The sequence below is a fragment of the Bidens hawaiensis genome, unplaced genomic scaffold (genome assembly GCF_021521415.1).
Source record: "Bidens hawaiensis isolate Kalapana, Puna unplaced genomic scaffold, B.hawaiensis_p1.1 tig00004364_1, whole genome shotgun sequence".
Lineage (NCBI taxonomy): Eukaryota > Viridiplantae > Streptophyta > Magnoliopsida > Asterales > Asteraceae > Bidens > Bidens hawaiensis.
The window spans coordinates 575,344-589,175 of record NW_027491263.1 but is presented as its reverse complement, the minus strand read 5'-3'; the positions used below and the strand labels follow the sequence as shown (position 1 = coordinate 589,175).

General features: G+C 31.9%; 1 pseudogene; it reads left to right on the top strand.

Moving 5' to 3' along the window:
* Window positions 1-998: 998 nt before the first annotated feature.
* On the top strand, window positions 999-13,185 carry LOC143626440 (1,4-dihydroxy-2-naphthoyl-CoA synthase, peroxisomal-like; annotated as a pseudogene).
* The last annotated feature ends 647 nt before the right edge of the window (window positions 13,186-13,832 follow it).

Sequence of the window (13,832 nt, the reverse complement as noted above, 5' to 3'; positions counted from 1 at the left end):
GGTTTGATCAAATCATCACTTTTCACGTTTTTGCGGAAAGCTTCTCGCAACATATCCTCGCTGACCCCACCGATATTGAGACTTTCGTTATTGAATCGAGTGATGAAGTCCTCGATGGATTCATTACTTCATCTCACCACATCGAGGATCTCAGAAGGATCATGAGTATGCTTCTTCTGTTTGCTGAAATGCAGGAAAAATTTGGCTACAAAATCATCCCAGCTCTTAATTTGTCCGTCCGACAGTTTCTCAAACCACTCCTGCGCTGCACCAGTGAAGGTTAATGCGAATATGTGGCACCAATAGGGAAGAGTCCAACTGCTGACTCCTCCTACAATCACAAAGTTTAGTATGTGATAACTGGGATAAGTCATCCCATAGTATTTTCCTACGGATGTTGGGATTTTTGCATGATTGAGAATGGGGCAGTTGCAATACGTGCAATAAACTTTGATTTTTCAGCGAAGGCTGCAGGACGATACGACTTAGTAAAGTCCTCCTCCGCGTCACTATGATATTCGGCCTGACAGACTGTCACACGCAAGCGACTAGTCCCCTCCCAACCATGGAGTTTGCTATCTCCGCTATAATAGCTGACAACACTTGGTTGGTACAACGGATCAAAACTTTCCAGTTCTTCTCTGTAGGAGGGTGGTCGTGTAATCCTGAGAGGATAACCACGTCCTATCCTAACCAACTCAACCTCCGGAAACCCCTCAGCTTGAAAACTTCCACGAATTTGACTAATCCTCATAGTTGTAGGGGGAGAAAGGGATCTCCTGGGAGATTCATCATAATTCAGAGTACGAGCACAAAGTCGCTCTTCACGCACCATGCGCTCATACTCTGCTACAACATTCGCCTGCTGGGCACGTAACCATATTTCAGGAGAAAAAACTCCTTCGGTTCTGGAATTACGACGAGGAGCTCTCACCGGCCCAGAATTATCGAGCTCGTCTTCCAAATCCAATTCTGTACGGGCCTAGTGAGTCTCCATCATGAGACGTCCTAGGTCACTCGGAGTAGGACCTCCAGGAGCCATGAGACGTCCTAGGCCACCTGGAGTAGGACCTCCAGGCGCCGTGACATGCTCTAAGCCACCTGGAGTGGAACCTCCAGGTGCTTTGATATCAGCAGTACGTCTAGCATATATAGAGGTTTCCATCGGCCCTTCGGGAAGCTTACTCATATCGTACAAACCAAAAACCAACAGAAAACTCTTGCAGTTCTAACACCAAAAAGGATGGCGCCAATGAAGAAACATCGATCTGATCCCCTTAACGGGTCCTAGATCTAATGAGTCCACAGGGTAGGGTACAACAACAACCAACTACGATATGAGCACAACCTCCGGAAGTCCAGTAACAGAAACCTTCAAAACAAGCACCGTGAGCTCGTTACGGGAAGGACAAGAGGGGGGTCTTCCCGTAACCACCCTCTAGCGTGAGAATAAGTACAGTTCTGATGGAGAGAAAGTACTTAAGTATTTTAAGTAGATAGTGGGGTGTGAATGAATACCTCATGCAAATTGAGAGAGTATTTATAGCCGAAGAGTGTGGGAATATGATTGGACCAGCTGTCCCATTCTAGAAGATCTCTCGTAACTGTCTGGACACATGTCCTCATGTGATAGGTTGAGCTATACGTCCCATGTGCATGGGTATAACAACCTGGACATGTGTCTCTCTATGATAGGACGAGTTAACCCTGGCCATGTGCACGGTTATAACAACCTGACCAGCTGTTCTTTATTCATTGGTTGATGGGTCACGTATTCTTCAAGTAACGATCTTGGTAATTTTTCTAGAAGGTAGTTGGGTAATTACAGCTGTCCAGTGGCATTGCCTTCCGAACATCCTAGCGGGTGAATATGTTACCCTGCGGATGATTTCTGAGGGTACCTGGATGCTTCCGCGCATGGTCCCTAGGACGTATCATCTTTCTTCCTTTAGTGGGTTATGCGGGTGATCCATATGTCCCGCGGGTGGTACTTAAGGGTATTTGTGTATTTTTGGTACCCTAACTCTATAGGTACATTTGAATCTTCAGTTTGTTAAGGTTACTTTCTCCTCCAAAAACCCTGCATTCTTTTCCATCATTAAAGAATTTTGTGTGATTCTGCTTTTTGTTTCAGATTTTTTTTGATTTACTCCAACATAATTTTGAATTTTGTGATGTGGAATTCTTTCCATAATTGAAGAAGCAAATGGATATCCATAATGTTCTGTGCAATTGACGAATATTAGGTGGCCTTCAAAGTATATTATTGTATTGTAGTTAGTGCTAATTTGCCCTAATTTTGATGTGAACACATTCTATGCATTGTTATCTTGCTGATTCTCTAGTATTTTGTGGTAAGCACCACGTATAATTATGATGCGTTTTCTCATAATTTAAATGAAAATTGTTTATGTTTTGACACAATTCATTCATGTGCAGATTATAGTGTGTACCGTACAACCATTTGTTGAAAAATTTGAAAAACAAAAGTGTTCAACACATTAGTTGGCTTTACAGATTCTAAAGGTGATGGTCTAATAGCATTTAGTTGTTTTCACCATTTGTTAAATTTCCTGATATCTACACTAGAACAAACCAAAAAAAATCAAAATTTTCAATCAAGTTATGATAGTTGACATTTATATATAGCATTCCTAAAGTTCTTTTCTCGATCTTTATGTTATCAGTATCAAGGTTGTTATCATATATCTAGAGTTGGGCCTTTCGGTATAAGCCTTAGAAAGTAGGTCATGGTTACTGATGTTGTATATTTCTGAAAACATCTAATGAGTTATATGCATTTCCATTTGTGATGTGTTATATGTCTTACAAAGTGTTTCTAAACTTTGTTTTGAAGATGTGCACTTTTTATAGGCTTGTTCTGGAGTAGATGTTGTAAGCCCGTATGACATGATAGATGGTCGGGTAGGGGCAATTCGGTCAACCCTTGATGCTACTCGTGTCGGTTTCTGAAAAATGGTAAGTATTAGTTCTTTTAGACATCCATGCAGTTTGACTCTTAAAGCCAACCTTGATAGATGATTTGGGTTTGTTTGATCTTTAAATGATTCACATATTCGTTATAAAAAAATGCATTACATATTTATTATAAAAACAATGCTAATGATAAAGTTATTTGTGAAACATACATTGTGTAATCATTATATTAATAACAAGAGCTTACTTCCCAAACAAACTTGATAATCTGCTCACCGCAATATTAATAGGGCTACTGCACACTTTTGCAAGCAAATATGTTTATTTGTTCATGTGATGTAGACATTGAACAATTTTTCAAACGCTAATAGTTATAAATAATTAGCATGCAATTTAGTTTAAATATGGCCCAAACCAATTGGGTTTATAGTCAAGTTTTGAAATAATCATTTATAATGTATTAAGAATCATTTTTAGCATGTCTATCATATGGTCTTAGTGTAAGTTTATGTTTTATTCAATTATTTCATTTCTCCTTGTAGTAAGATATGTGAGACTATATTCTTTTCACATTCTTTTTAGGTGCATAATATAAATTTTTATTCTGTTATTTTTCATACTTTCCAACACGAGGTTTCTGTCATGCCATGAAAATCTATATATATATATATTAAAACAATTGAGTTTTATTGAATAAACTCTATTGTTTCCATATATAACAATCACTTCCATGATTTTGTTAACAATTATATAATTCAAAAATTAATTAAATTAATCAATAACCCACAATTAATTCACATACTAAGATATTTAAATTATCTATAAACTAACTTTTAGCTAAAACCGACACTTTTAATATTCAGATTTAAATTTCAAACTTAAACCAAAACTAACACAATGAATGTTTAATTTTAATATTCAAATTTAGACCAAAACTAACAACATAATTAAATCATATCCTTACTAAATGTATTTACTCAAAATCTAAATCATCTATAAATAAAAACCGTGTAATAACTATTGTCAAACCCTCAAGTATTAGATGTCCAATTTTTAAAATTTCAAATTTTCACTACTTATTTGACCTCATCTTATACTTCGAAAACCATTTCAACAATTATTTCTATAAATTCGGTATTCCATACATTTGTTTATATCATCATTTTCACTCTTCTGAAGCTGTTACAACTTATAACACGACTTTGTATTCAAATTTCTATTGTTTGTTATTGTTTGTAAGTGAAATTCACATATTAATTTAATTATGTTGTCTTTATTTGGTCTTTTGGTTGTTATGCAGGCATGTTAGCTTGCGAATTGGATGTATGCAAGCTGGTTAAGTGAATGATTCATGTTAAAATTTTCGTATTGTCAGTTCTACTTAAATATATTTCTTTTGTTCTTATTTTTGGTGTACCTTGAATGAAACTTAATTATTTGAATTGTTGGTATTATTTGCAGTTCATGTTATATGTTGCACATATTTTTCTGCTACTTAGGTAGGTCGGATCATGAAGTTTGAGGACCATTCGGAGACTAGCTCGAGCCATGGTAGGTCCTGGTCACCAAATGCGTATTCTGATTAATGTAAGATTTCTTGAAATTCATATTTACACTTTTATTTTTATATGTTGAGAGCTCCCTTTATTCATATTTACAGTTTAAGAACCATTTGGAGACTAACTCTAGCCATGGTAGGACTAGGTCAACAAAGTTCCACCTGCACCTTCCAAAATTCAATAGACATGTTGAAGGGTTTGAGATATGCGAAAATATTGTTGATTTATTTCCTTATTGAAATTATTATGATAATTATTCCGATTACATCCATTGATAATTCTTACTATTTTTTTTAATAGTTCAGTGTATCTAACATTAATTTATTTAGTAATTTCAATTTATGGCCGCCCAACTTGGTAGATTGTCTAATTGCATGGAAAAAGTATTTGATGGAGATTAGGTTGATTATGTTTGTTCTAGTCATTACGAATGTATTTTAGTTGTTAATTTTCTATCATTTTTTATTTTATATAGCTTAGACAATTCATATAAATTAATTCATTTTTATATGAATGACAATCTTTATTTTCTGTGTTAAAATTTTGGAATCTTATCTTGAAAGTTTTAACAATTAGTTATTGAACTTCAAAAAAAATGGAACATTTTTTATAATAATATTTACAATTATTTATTTCTGTTTTTAAAATTCAAAGATGACTACTATTGCAACAATATTTTGTAGTTTTTAGTAGTATTCAGTCTCAACTAACTTTCCATCTTTTATATTTAACCAAATTTTAATTAGCATAAATGACAAATTTAATGTAGCTAGAAATTTTAAATAATTTTCTTTTGATTATACTCGAAAGTTAATAAGTTTTGTATTAAAAACTCATTAATTTATTTAACCAATTTAATAAGTGGTGTATTACTTATTTCAAATTTACATTTAAAAAATCTTAGATATTTACTATAATTACTTATTTATTTTAAAATATTCTTCATATTTAATTTTAATGATACATTTCAATCATTTATACATTAATTTATTTTTGTTTTTAAGAACCGAATTTGATCACTCTTTTTTATTTTTAATATTCTTCGATCTCAATAAACTTTACATCTTTTATACTTGACCAATTTTTAATTAGGCATAAATGTCAAGAATTACCCTTTTGTTTAAATTGTTTCGGCCAAATTAAAAAATAAACTAATACTAAATAGAAAATAAAAACTTTCCATCTTTTATATTTGACCAATTTTTAATTAGGCATAAATGTCAAGATTAATGTATAAAATTGAAAAAAGAATTATCTAATAAATTTATTGTTCAATAAGGTAATGATGCTAAAGTGTTGACAATAATTTCGTGATAATTAAAAAATTTAATAGTATATTTTTTAGTTATTGAATTTTCAAGAAAAATGTAAACTTTTTTATAATAATATTTACATTTATTTATTTATGTTTTTTACAAAACCGAAATTGACGACTTTTGCAACAATCTTTTATAGTTCTTAATAGTATTCAATGTCATCAAACTTTCCATATTTATATTTAATCAATTTTTAATTACGCATAAATGTAAAGATTAATGTATACAGTTGAAAAAAGAATTATATAATGAAATTGATTTTAAATAAAGTAATGATGTTAAAGAGTTTGAAAGATAATTTACTGCAGCTTAAAGTCACTTTAATTAAATTTTAATTAGGGAATGACTTCTATGTAATAAAATTAAAATTTACTGGTTTAATTTTAATTAGCTATATATTATTTTAATTATACTTAATTAGTGAAATTAGTAGAATAAAAATTTATTACTTCGATAACTTAATACATTTAAATAAAAAGTCTTTGAATCGAAATTAAAAAAAAAGTTTAATTACAAAATAATTTATAATAAAATATACCTTTATTTATTTGTTAATGTTGAAATGAAACTCATAATTCCTTAAGACTTTAATTCTATATTTAATCAGGTTACTATGTTTTATTTTGTTTTTTAGATTGTGAAGCAAAATGAAATTTTTTTTTGTGAAATGTCGAAGAAGTTGATAGTGGGCTAATATGATTATAACATGTTCATGTCTTCGTTTGGTTTTTTAATTTAGGTATATAGTAAGTTTGTGTAAGTATTAACTTTTTTATGTACACAAGTTAAATGCTTAATATTTTGGTTACAAACTTATGTTAACTATTTGTGTTGGTTTAAATGTTAGTTATGAAATTTATGGTTGTTTATATGTTTTCAACCCATGTCTAACATGGGCCACTATTCTAGAAATATATTACTGGGTTAGATACTTTTACATAAATGAATTTCTGATCATTTATGTCGATTCAAGTTAGCCAATAGTCTACATATCCAGTAAAGTAAGTTGTGTTATTGTGGTTTCCTATGTAATATTTTTAGTTTCCATGTCTTTAATATCTTATGAACACCAAATATAAATAACCTATAATTGTCACTAAGGTTAGTATTTGGTTTCCCAGTTTTCTAATATTTCTGTTTTATGTATTAAAATCATTCATTAAGTCAGCAAAACTGAAACATCATGCTCTATAAAATTCTGTTTTTATATTTATGTTGTTCATCGTTTTCATATTATATTATATTATATTATATTATATTATATTATATTATAAATTCGTTCAAAATTAAAAAAGAACGGAATTTTTGGGGTCAATCAACGTCTTCCAATAAGAGGAGTTATTCAAACGGTTAGTTATTTTAATATTTTTTTAGTTACCCTTTAAATGTTTTTTAAGAATGCATTTTTTTAACGTGCAACTTCAACACCAAGAGAACTACTTATTAGCATTTTGAACGGTACCATTTTATTTTAAATGTGTTAATACACTATATTGTATTAATATAATTTTTTTATTAACTAAAATATAGTAAAAAAAAATTAATATGTATTAACTAAAAATTAGGCACTTGTAACATAAATTTATAAACGATTTTTAATATATTTATTATTAACTACATTATACCTTTTTTGACAAACAAAGTTTTAATAACACCGAATATATATTTACACATTTCTTTTTTCTATTTTCTTTTTTAAAAATGATATGAAACAGAATTTTCAGTATCCAATACTATTTTATTTTTTAAAAAACCAATTAAAATATGTGTTTTAATTAAGATGTGTATACGAATCAATTTATGTTAATTAGAGGCGCAAATATATTTCTCCATTATTTTTTTACTTATATTTGGTTTTCTCAATTTATATTGTTTCCAAACTTAGCAACAAAATTCACAAATTTAGTTGTCGTCTATATAAAAAAATAGTTTTTTTGGTTTTTAAGTAAAATCATACCAATTATTTTTTTATATTTTAATTTGAACTAAAACTTTCATAAACACATTATGCTAAATAAAATCAAAAAGACCGAAATTATTTTGACTCATAGATTGGTTTTAAAAGTCGGTGTGCCAATAATGTTAATAAGCAATATGGATCAGAATAACGGTTTGTGTAATGAAACTAAATTATGAGTAATTAATTTAGGTAGGCGTTTTGTTGAAGCAAAAGTTATTTCAGATACTAATACTGGTTATCGCACTTATATAATTCGTTATGGTCGAACACCTTCAGATAAGAAACTCTCGTTTAAATTGAAGAGAAGATAGTTTTTTCCAGTTGTAGTCTGTTTTGCAATGAACATTAACAAAAGTCAAGGTCAATCTCTAGCAAAAGTTGACATATATCTCAAAGAACCAGTGTTTACACATAGACAACTCTATGTAGCTTTATCAAGAGCGAAGAGCGGTGTTAAAATTCTTATATTAAACAAGGAAGACAAAGTTACAACTAAAGAATAAATATGTTATATAAGGAAGTCTTTTTTGCAGCTTATAAATTTTACATTTCAACCTTTGATTATGTTTTCAAAGATTGTAATTTGAATGTTATTTGGGTTTATCTTTGTGTTTCACAATCATTTGTTTTCGTACCAATATCATTTACAACTTTAAATATGTTGTCGTCCCGAATAACATATAACAACTTATGTTGTCCTTTCAAATGACAATATCAATATTTCCACCCGTGTCGTACACGGGTTAATAACCTAGTTGTTAAATATAACTATTACCAGTTATTAATAAAGTTTAGTTGGTTTTAGGCTTTTAGCCCATGAAGGTTGCCTCATGCAAAACCCAATTCATGAATGGAGCTTTTCCAAAAAGCACAAAGTTAATAATTCAATTGTTAGTATTATTATTCTTATCTATACTTATATTTATATTTATATTTATATTACATATAAAACATATTAAATGGATAAAATAGTCATTTAGCCACCCTAATGGAGACGTCGCTAAAATTAATGATCTTCACCGGCGGCAACTATTCGTTCATCTCATCGACGTTATAATTAACTTCCGACGATGTTAACATTCAATTGCAATCAATGCAAATGTTGCAATCTTAATCAATTCCTTTAATTGATTTCAGTTACGATTCCTTTTAATTCTCAGTTTGTATCTTGTTTAAACAAGGAAACCAAATCCAAATAGTTAGTCCACTGAAATCCCAATTGTTCACCAACCATATTACGGTACTGTGTTTAAGACCTATGCTTTTAATTTTAGACCTTTCATTTTATATGTGGTGATTTGGAACAAATTAGGGTTGTGAGGAGGTAATTTAGACAGCAATTACAGCCACAATTCAGTATTGTTTTGCTGTTGGAAACCTCTATTTGTTTGCATATTTTTATTGGTTCTTTTTGAATGCTTAGTTCTGATAAACATGAATTCTTTTTAATTGAACCAAAATAATCACTACTGGTTTTATCAATTTTAGCTTCAATTTAGTTCAGAACCAGGAACCCACAAAAATTACTACGATTTTGTAACATCCTAAATATTATAATATTAAATAAAGAAAGATTTGGATAAGTTGTCGTGTGTTAAATAATATTAACTAGCATCTAATAAGGAAAAGATCATGGACTTGGACTAATTAAGATGGTTTAAAGGGAATGGGCTTTAGGTCCATGGGCTTTAAGGGATATAAATATCCCCTTATTTGCCTACACACTCAAAAAACACACTCAAAACGTGAACTTTAAGGTAAAAGAAATACCTTTACGTGTTCGTTTGATCTTGGTTAGCTTGTTTACGAACTCTCAATCTTGTATATATATCGTGTAGTAACGATCTACTCACCAACTAGTGTTCGTTTGGACTCAGATCTCACTCTCTCTCTCTCTCTCTCGGCCGTATATATGGTGTAGGTGTAGGTGTATGTGTGTGTTTTTGAGTGTGTAGGCAAATATGGAAAGATTAGATCGGCCTCACGTTTTTATAAACGTTTAGCCTTGAAACTTAGAACGAGATTAGATCGGGTGTAAATAAAACGTAAAGTTGTAAACTTGATGCTAAAACGAACTTAATGGACCTGCAACAGGTGCGGCTCGTCTAAAATGAACACTATATCTAATTGGAACGTTTAAAAACTTAAAAGATCAAACTTTATGAGTAGTCCGAGTCAATTTTGGGCCGCAATCGGTCTAGGGAACGGTTGGGGCTAAGGCTGAACCATGATAAGCGTATTACGATCACGAGAGGCGTGTTTTGGCAGTAGCAGCTCGCTACAGCAAGCTTGCTGGGTAAGTTTGCTGCTAGTTAAACACTGTTGATTAAGTTCGCTGCTCATTAAGTTTGCTTACTGATATGTTCGCCTCATACAAGTTCACCTGTGGTTAACTTCGCTACATGCAAGTTCGCATGTTTTTAACTTCACCTTATACAAGTCCGCCACTGATAAGTTCGCTCCAGTTAAGTTCGTGTACAGCTAAGTTCGTTGAACTTAAGTACGCTTAAGTTAAGTTCGCGTAAGTGAAGTTCGTTAACATGTATGTTCGCTTACATTATGTCCGCTCATAAATGCAAGGTGACAAATCAGATAGCGAATCAGGCTTAATTCGTTATGAAGAATGAGTTAATGAATTAGAAAAATAACTTAAAATCCTAGTGAAAAATGTGTTAAGACAGCTTAACCCGAGCCAGGGGCTCTGCCCCTTGGACCTCGCTAGGGGCTGCCGCCCCTAGAACCCCTCTGCCAGGGGCGCTGCCCCCGAACCCCAGTTCGTTATGGGTTATATAAAGATAGAAATACGATATGAGTAGTATATGAGTAGTAATAGTATATTTGATACATGTAAATATTATACAGTTAGCCGTGCACAGTTCAAGAAAGAGATTACGATTAATGATGAACGTAACCGCATTCAGGTGAGTTTCTAGCCCCATTTCCTTGTTATGTTTTCGGGGCTGTGTGCATACTCGATGTGATAGTTAATACACTTACCTTAAATGGTAAGTGTATGCCATGTATGCTTTTATTTTTTTAATTATGTAAATCTTGAATGTGAACGAAAGCTTGTCGGTACGTGAACGATCTTCGGATATTGCACGTATTTATAAGGGAGGTATGTATGAAATGGATGAATGTGTATGATAGCTATATGTATAATATATGAATGTGTATGAATAAGTAAAGAATGTATGTATATATTATGAGTATGTAAAGACAGAATGCACGAAGATGAAGAAGTAAGGGATCAGACCCTAATAATATCTAAGATAGAGAAAAAAAGGGATCAGACCCTAATAATATCTGAGATAGAGAAGTATAAAGGGATCAGACCCTACTAATATCTGAGATAGACAAGAAAGGGATCAGACCCTAATAATATCTAAGATAGACAAAGGAAAGAGGGATCAGACCCTAATAATATATGAGATAGACAAAGAAAAGAGGGATCAGACCCTAATAATATCTGAGATAGAAAAGGAAGGGATCAGACCCTAATAATATCTGAGATAGAATGGACAGTAAATATAAAGTATGAAAGTAATAAAGTATGTACGTATGTATGAAAGTATGAAGTAAAAGTAAATTAGTAAAGTAATTATTATGTATCTTCGGATGCATGATTGAAAGTAAGTGAATGTATTGTATGATGTATGATTAACTAGAACTCACTCAGCGTAACTGACTTTTAGTATGCACGCAGGCGAGTAGAATGAGACAGCTGGCTTGAGCGGGGACACATGGCAGGAGAATAAGAGTCTGGCATCTGAAGACGCATGTTGTTTTATGTTTAATGTTTTAATATTGAAAGACAAGGAATGTTTTAAGACATGTTTATGTTTTGATATGTAATGTTTTATGAAAGTTTTATATTCCGCGTAGAGTTTTAATTAACTCTGATATTTAAAACTGTGTTTATGAGTAAATCCAACGTCCAAATGTGAGGCACCGGTAACGGGGCCTTACAGATTTGGTTTGGTTTGAGTTTACTTGGTCCGGTTTTGGTTAAATGCAGAAAGTAAGACCGATTAATGATCGGTGAAAATATGAATTATGCGTTCTTTACTTAAGGTACTTGAGAAGAGAATAAATTGGCATCAAGAAGTACGGAATTTGATAAACATTGGTATCTAGATTCTAGAATAAGTTATTAGGTTTAAAAGATCAAAATTTATGGACCTTTTTTTTGCAGATAACAATAAACAGGTCCGAGAGGAGTAACGCATTCCGACCGTCTGAGAGGAGGAACACATTCCGACCGCATATAATTAACGAATTAATTCGCGCTTTCAATTATGCTAGAGATGATGGTACAATAGGAGTCATTATTCTCACCGGAAAGGTACACTTTTTATCTTGACTAATAGCAATGTAAATTTGTTTAACTATGGGTGAGTGTGGGTTGGTTTGTTCGGTTATAAGCTAACACCGAACCTATAACCGATGCTTTCTGAACATATGAGTGCATCAGGGAACCAAGGATTTTTGTAGTGGTGGTGATGGCTATGCTTATTTCAAGAATTTTAGTCATCTAAATGTTCTTGATTTGCAAGTAATAATTTTCTTTTATTTTTGTAATGTACTGATTTAAATGCAATTTCATGAGACATGTCTCTTGTCAAACCTGATATACATATTTATAACGTTATTAACTAATTTAATAAGATCCCTTTTATCCCATTACAGTTGCAGATTCGACGACTTCCAAAGCCAATAATAGCTATGGTAAATTAAGCTGTTCCTACTTCACCATCTTGTTGATTTCTTTCATGTAACCTTTTAATGTTGGAAATAATAATATAAAATTGTCTATTTTAAACAAGGTTGCAGACTATGCTATTGGTGGAGAACATGTTTTGAATATGATATGTGATCCTACAACAGCTGTAGATAACGCTATTTTTGGTCAAACTGGTCCAAAGGTAAGCTGGTCAACACACATAAATTCACTTATATATTATTACAAACTGTTCTTCGTTATCATCTAATGTCTAAAATGTGGGAAGCTTTGATGCTGTTTGTGGGAGTTCAATTATGTCAAGATTGGTGAGCTTTTTTTTATCTATAACTTTAAAATAAAAAAAAAAAAAAAACCCCTTAAATAATTCGATAGTCGATTTCTTTTTATTGGTTAAATAGGTAGGACCTAAAAAAAGCTTGAGAGATGTGGTTTTTGGCACATTTCTACACTACTCAAGAAGCGGAAAAAATGGGACTGATTAATGCAGTAGTCCTTGTAAGTTCACTTTCACAGGTTCACTCGTCTAATCTTCTATAACACTTCATTTGCTAACAATATATATTCTTAATCGTGCGTTAGCTTGAAAAGCTGGAACATGAAACAGTTAAATGGTGCAAGGAGATCATCAGAAACAACCCAAGGTCAGAGATATGGTTGTCTCGGTTATAACATATGGCTATAAACCAGGGATGAGCTCGGTATCGGTACCGAAAATACCAATCCCCAAAAAACCAAGAAAATACCAATTCTTGGTACCGGTTGAAGGTAAAATTCGGGAAATACCGGTACCGTACTGATCCCAAAACTCAAAACTTTGGTACCAATTTGGTAACAACTGTATCAAATTGGTTCTGGTACCAATCGACACCGGTACCGAATTTGCTCATCCCTACAATAAACTGTTGGAAAATTTGGAGTTAATTTTTTAATTAATATATTTTATTAATATGGTGACCCACTTCTTACATAAACTTGGTTAGTAGGTTTTGAAAATGAGTAGTTTTTTCATCAAAATGTTTGTGATGTGTTCTCAAATTTGGACAATGCTTTTAGGCTTGACACTTGAAAGTTAAGTCAAAAAATAATTTTGGATAATCCTTCTATTGTAACAAGCTCTATATGTTAAAAACATCCTAGATTACCCTTGGACAAGAAACATTTTGATAAACAAGAATTCTTTTGAGTTGAACCAAAACAACCACCGCTGGTTGTATCAGTTTTAGCTTCAACTTTTTCATCGAACTAGTTCAGTTTAGTTCATAACTACATGTTTTGTGTGAAAATCACTATCAAAGTGATAATTTAAAACATGGGGT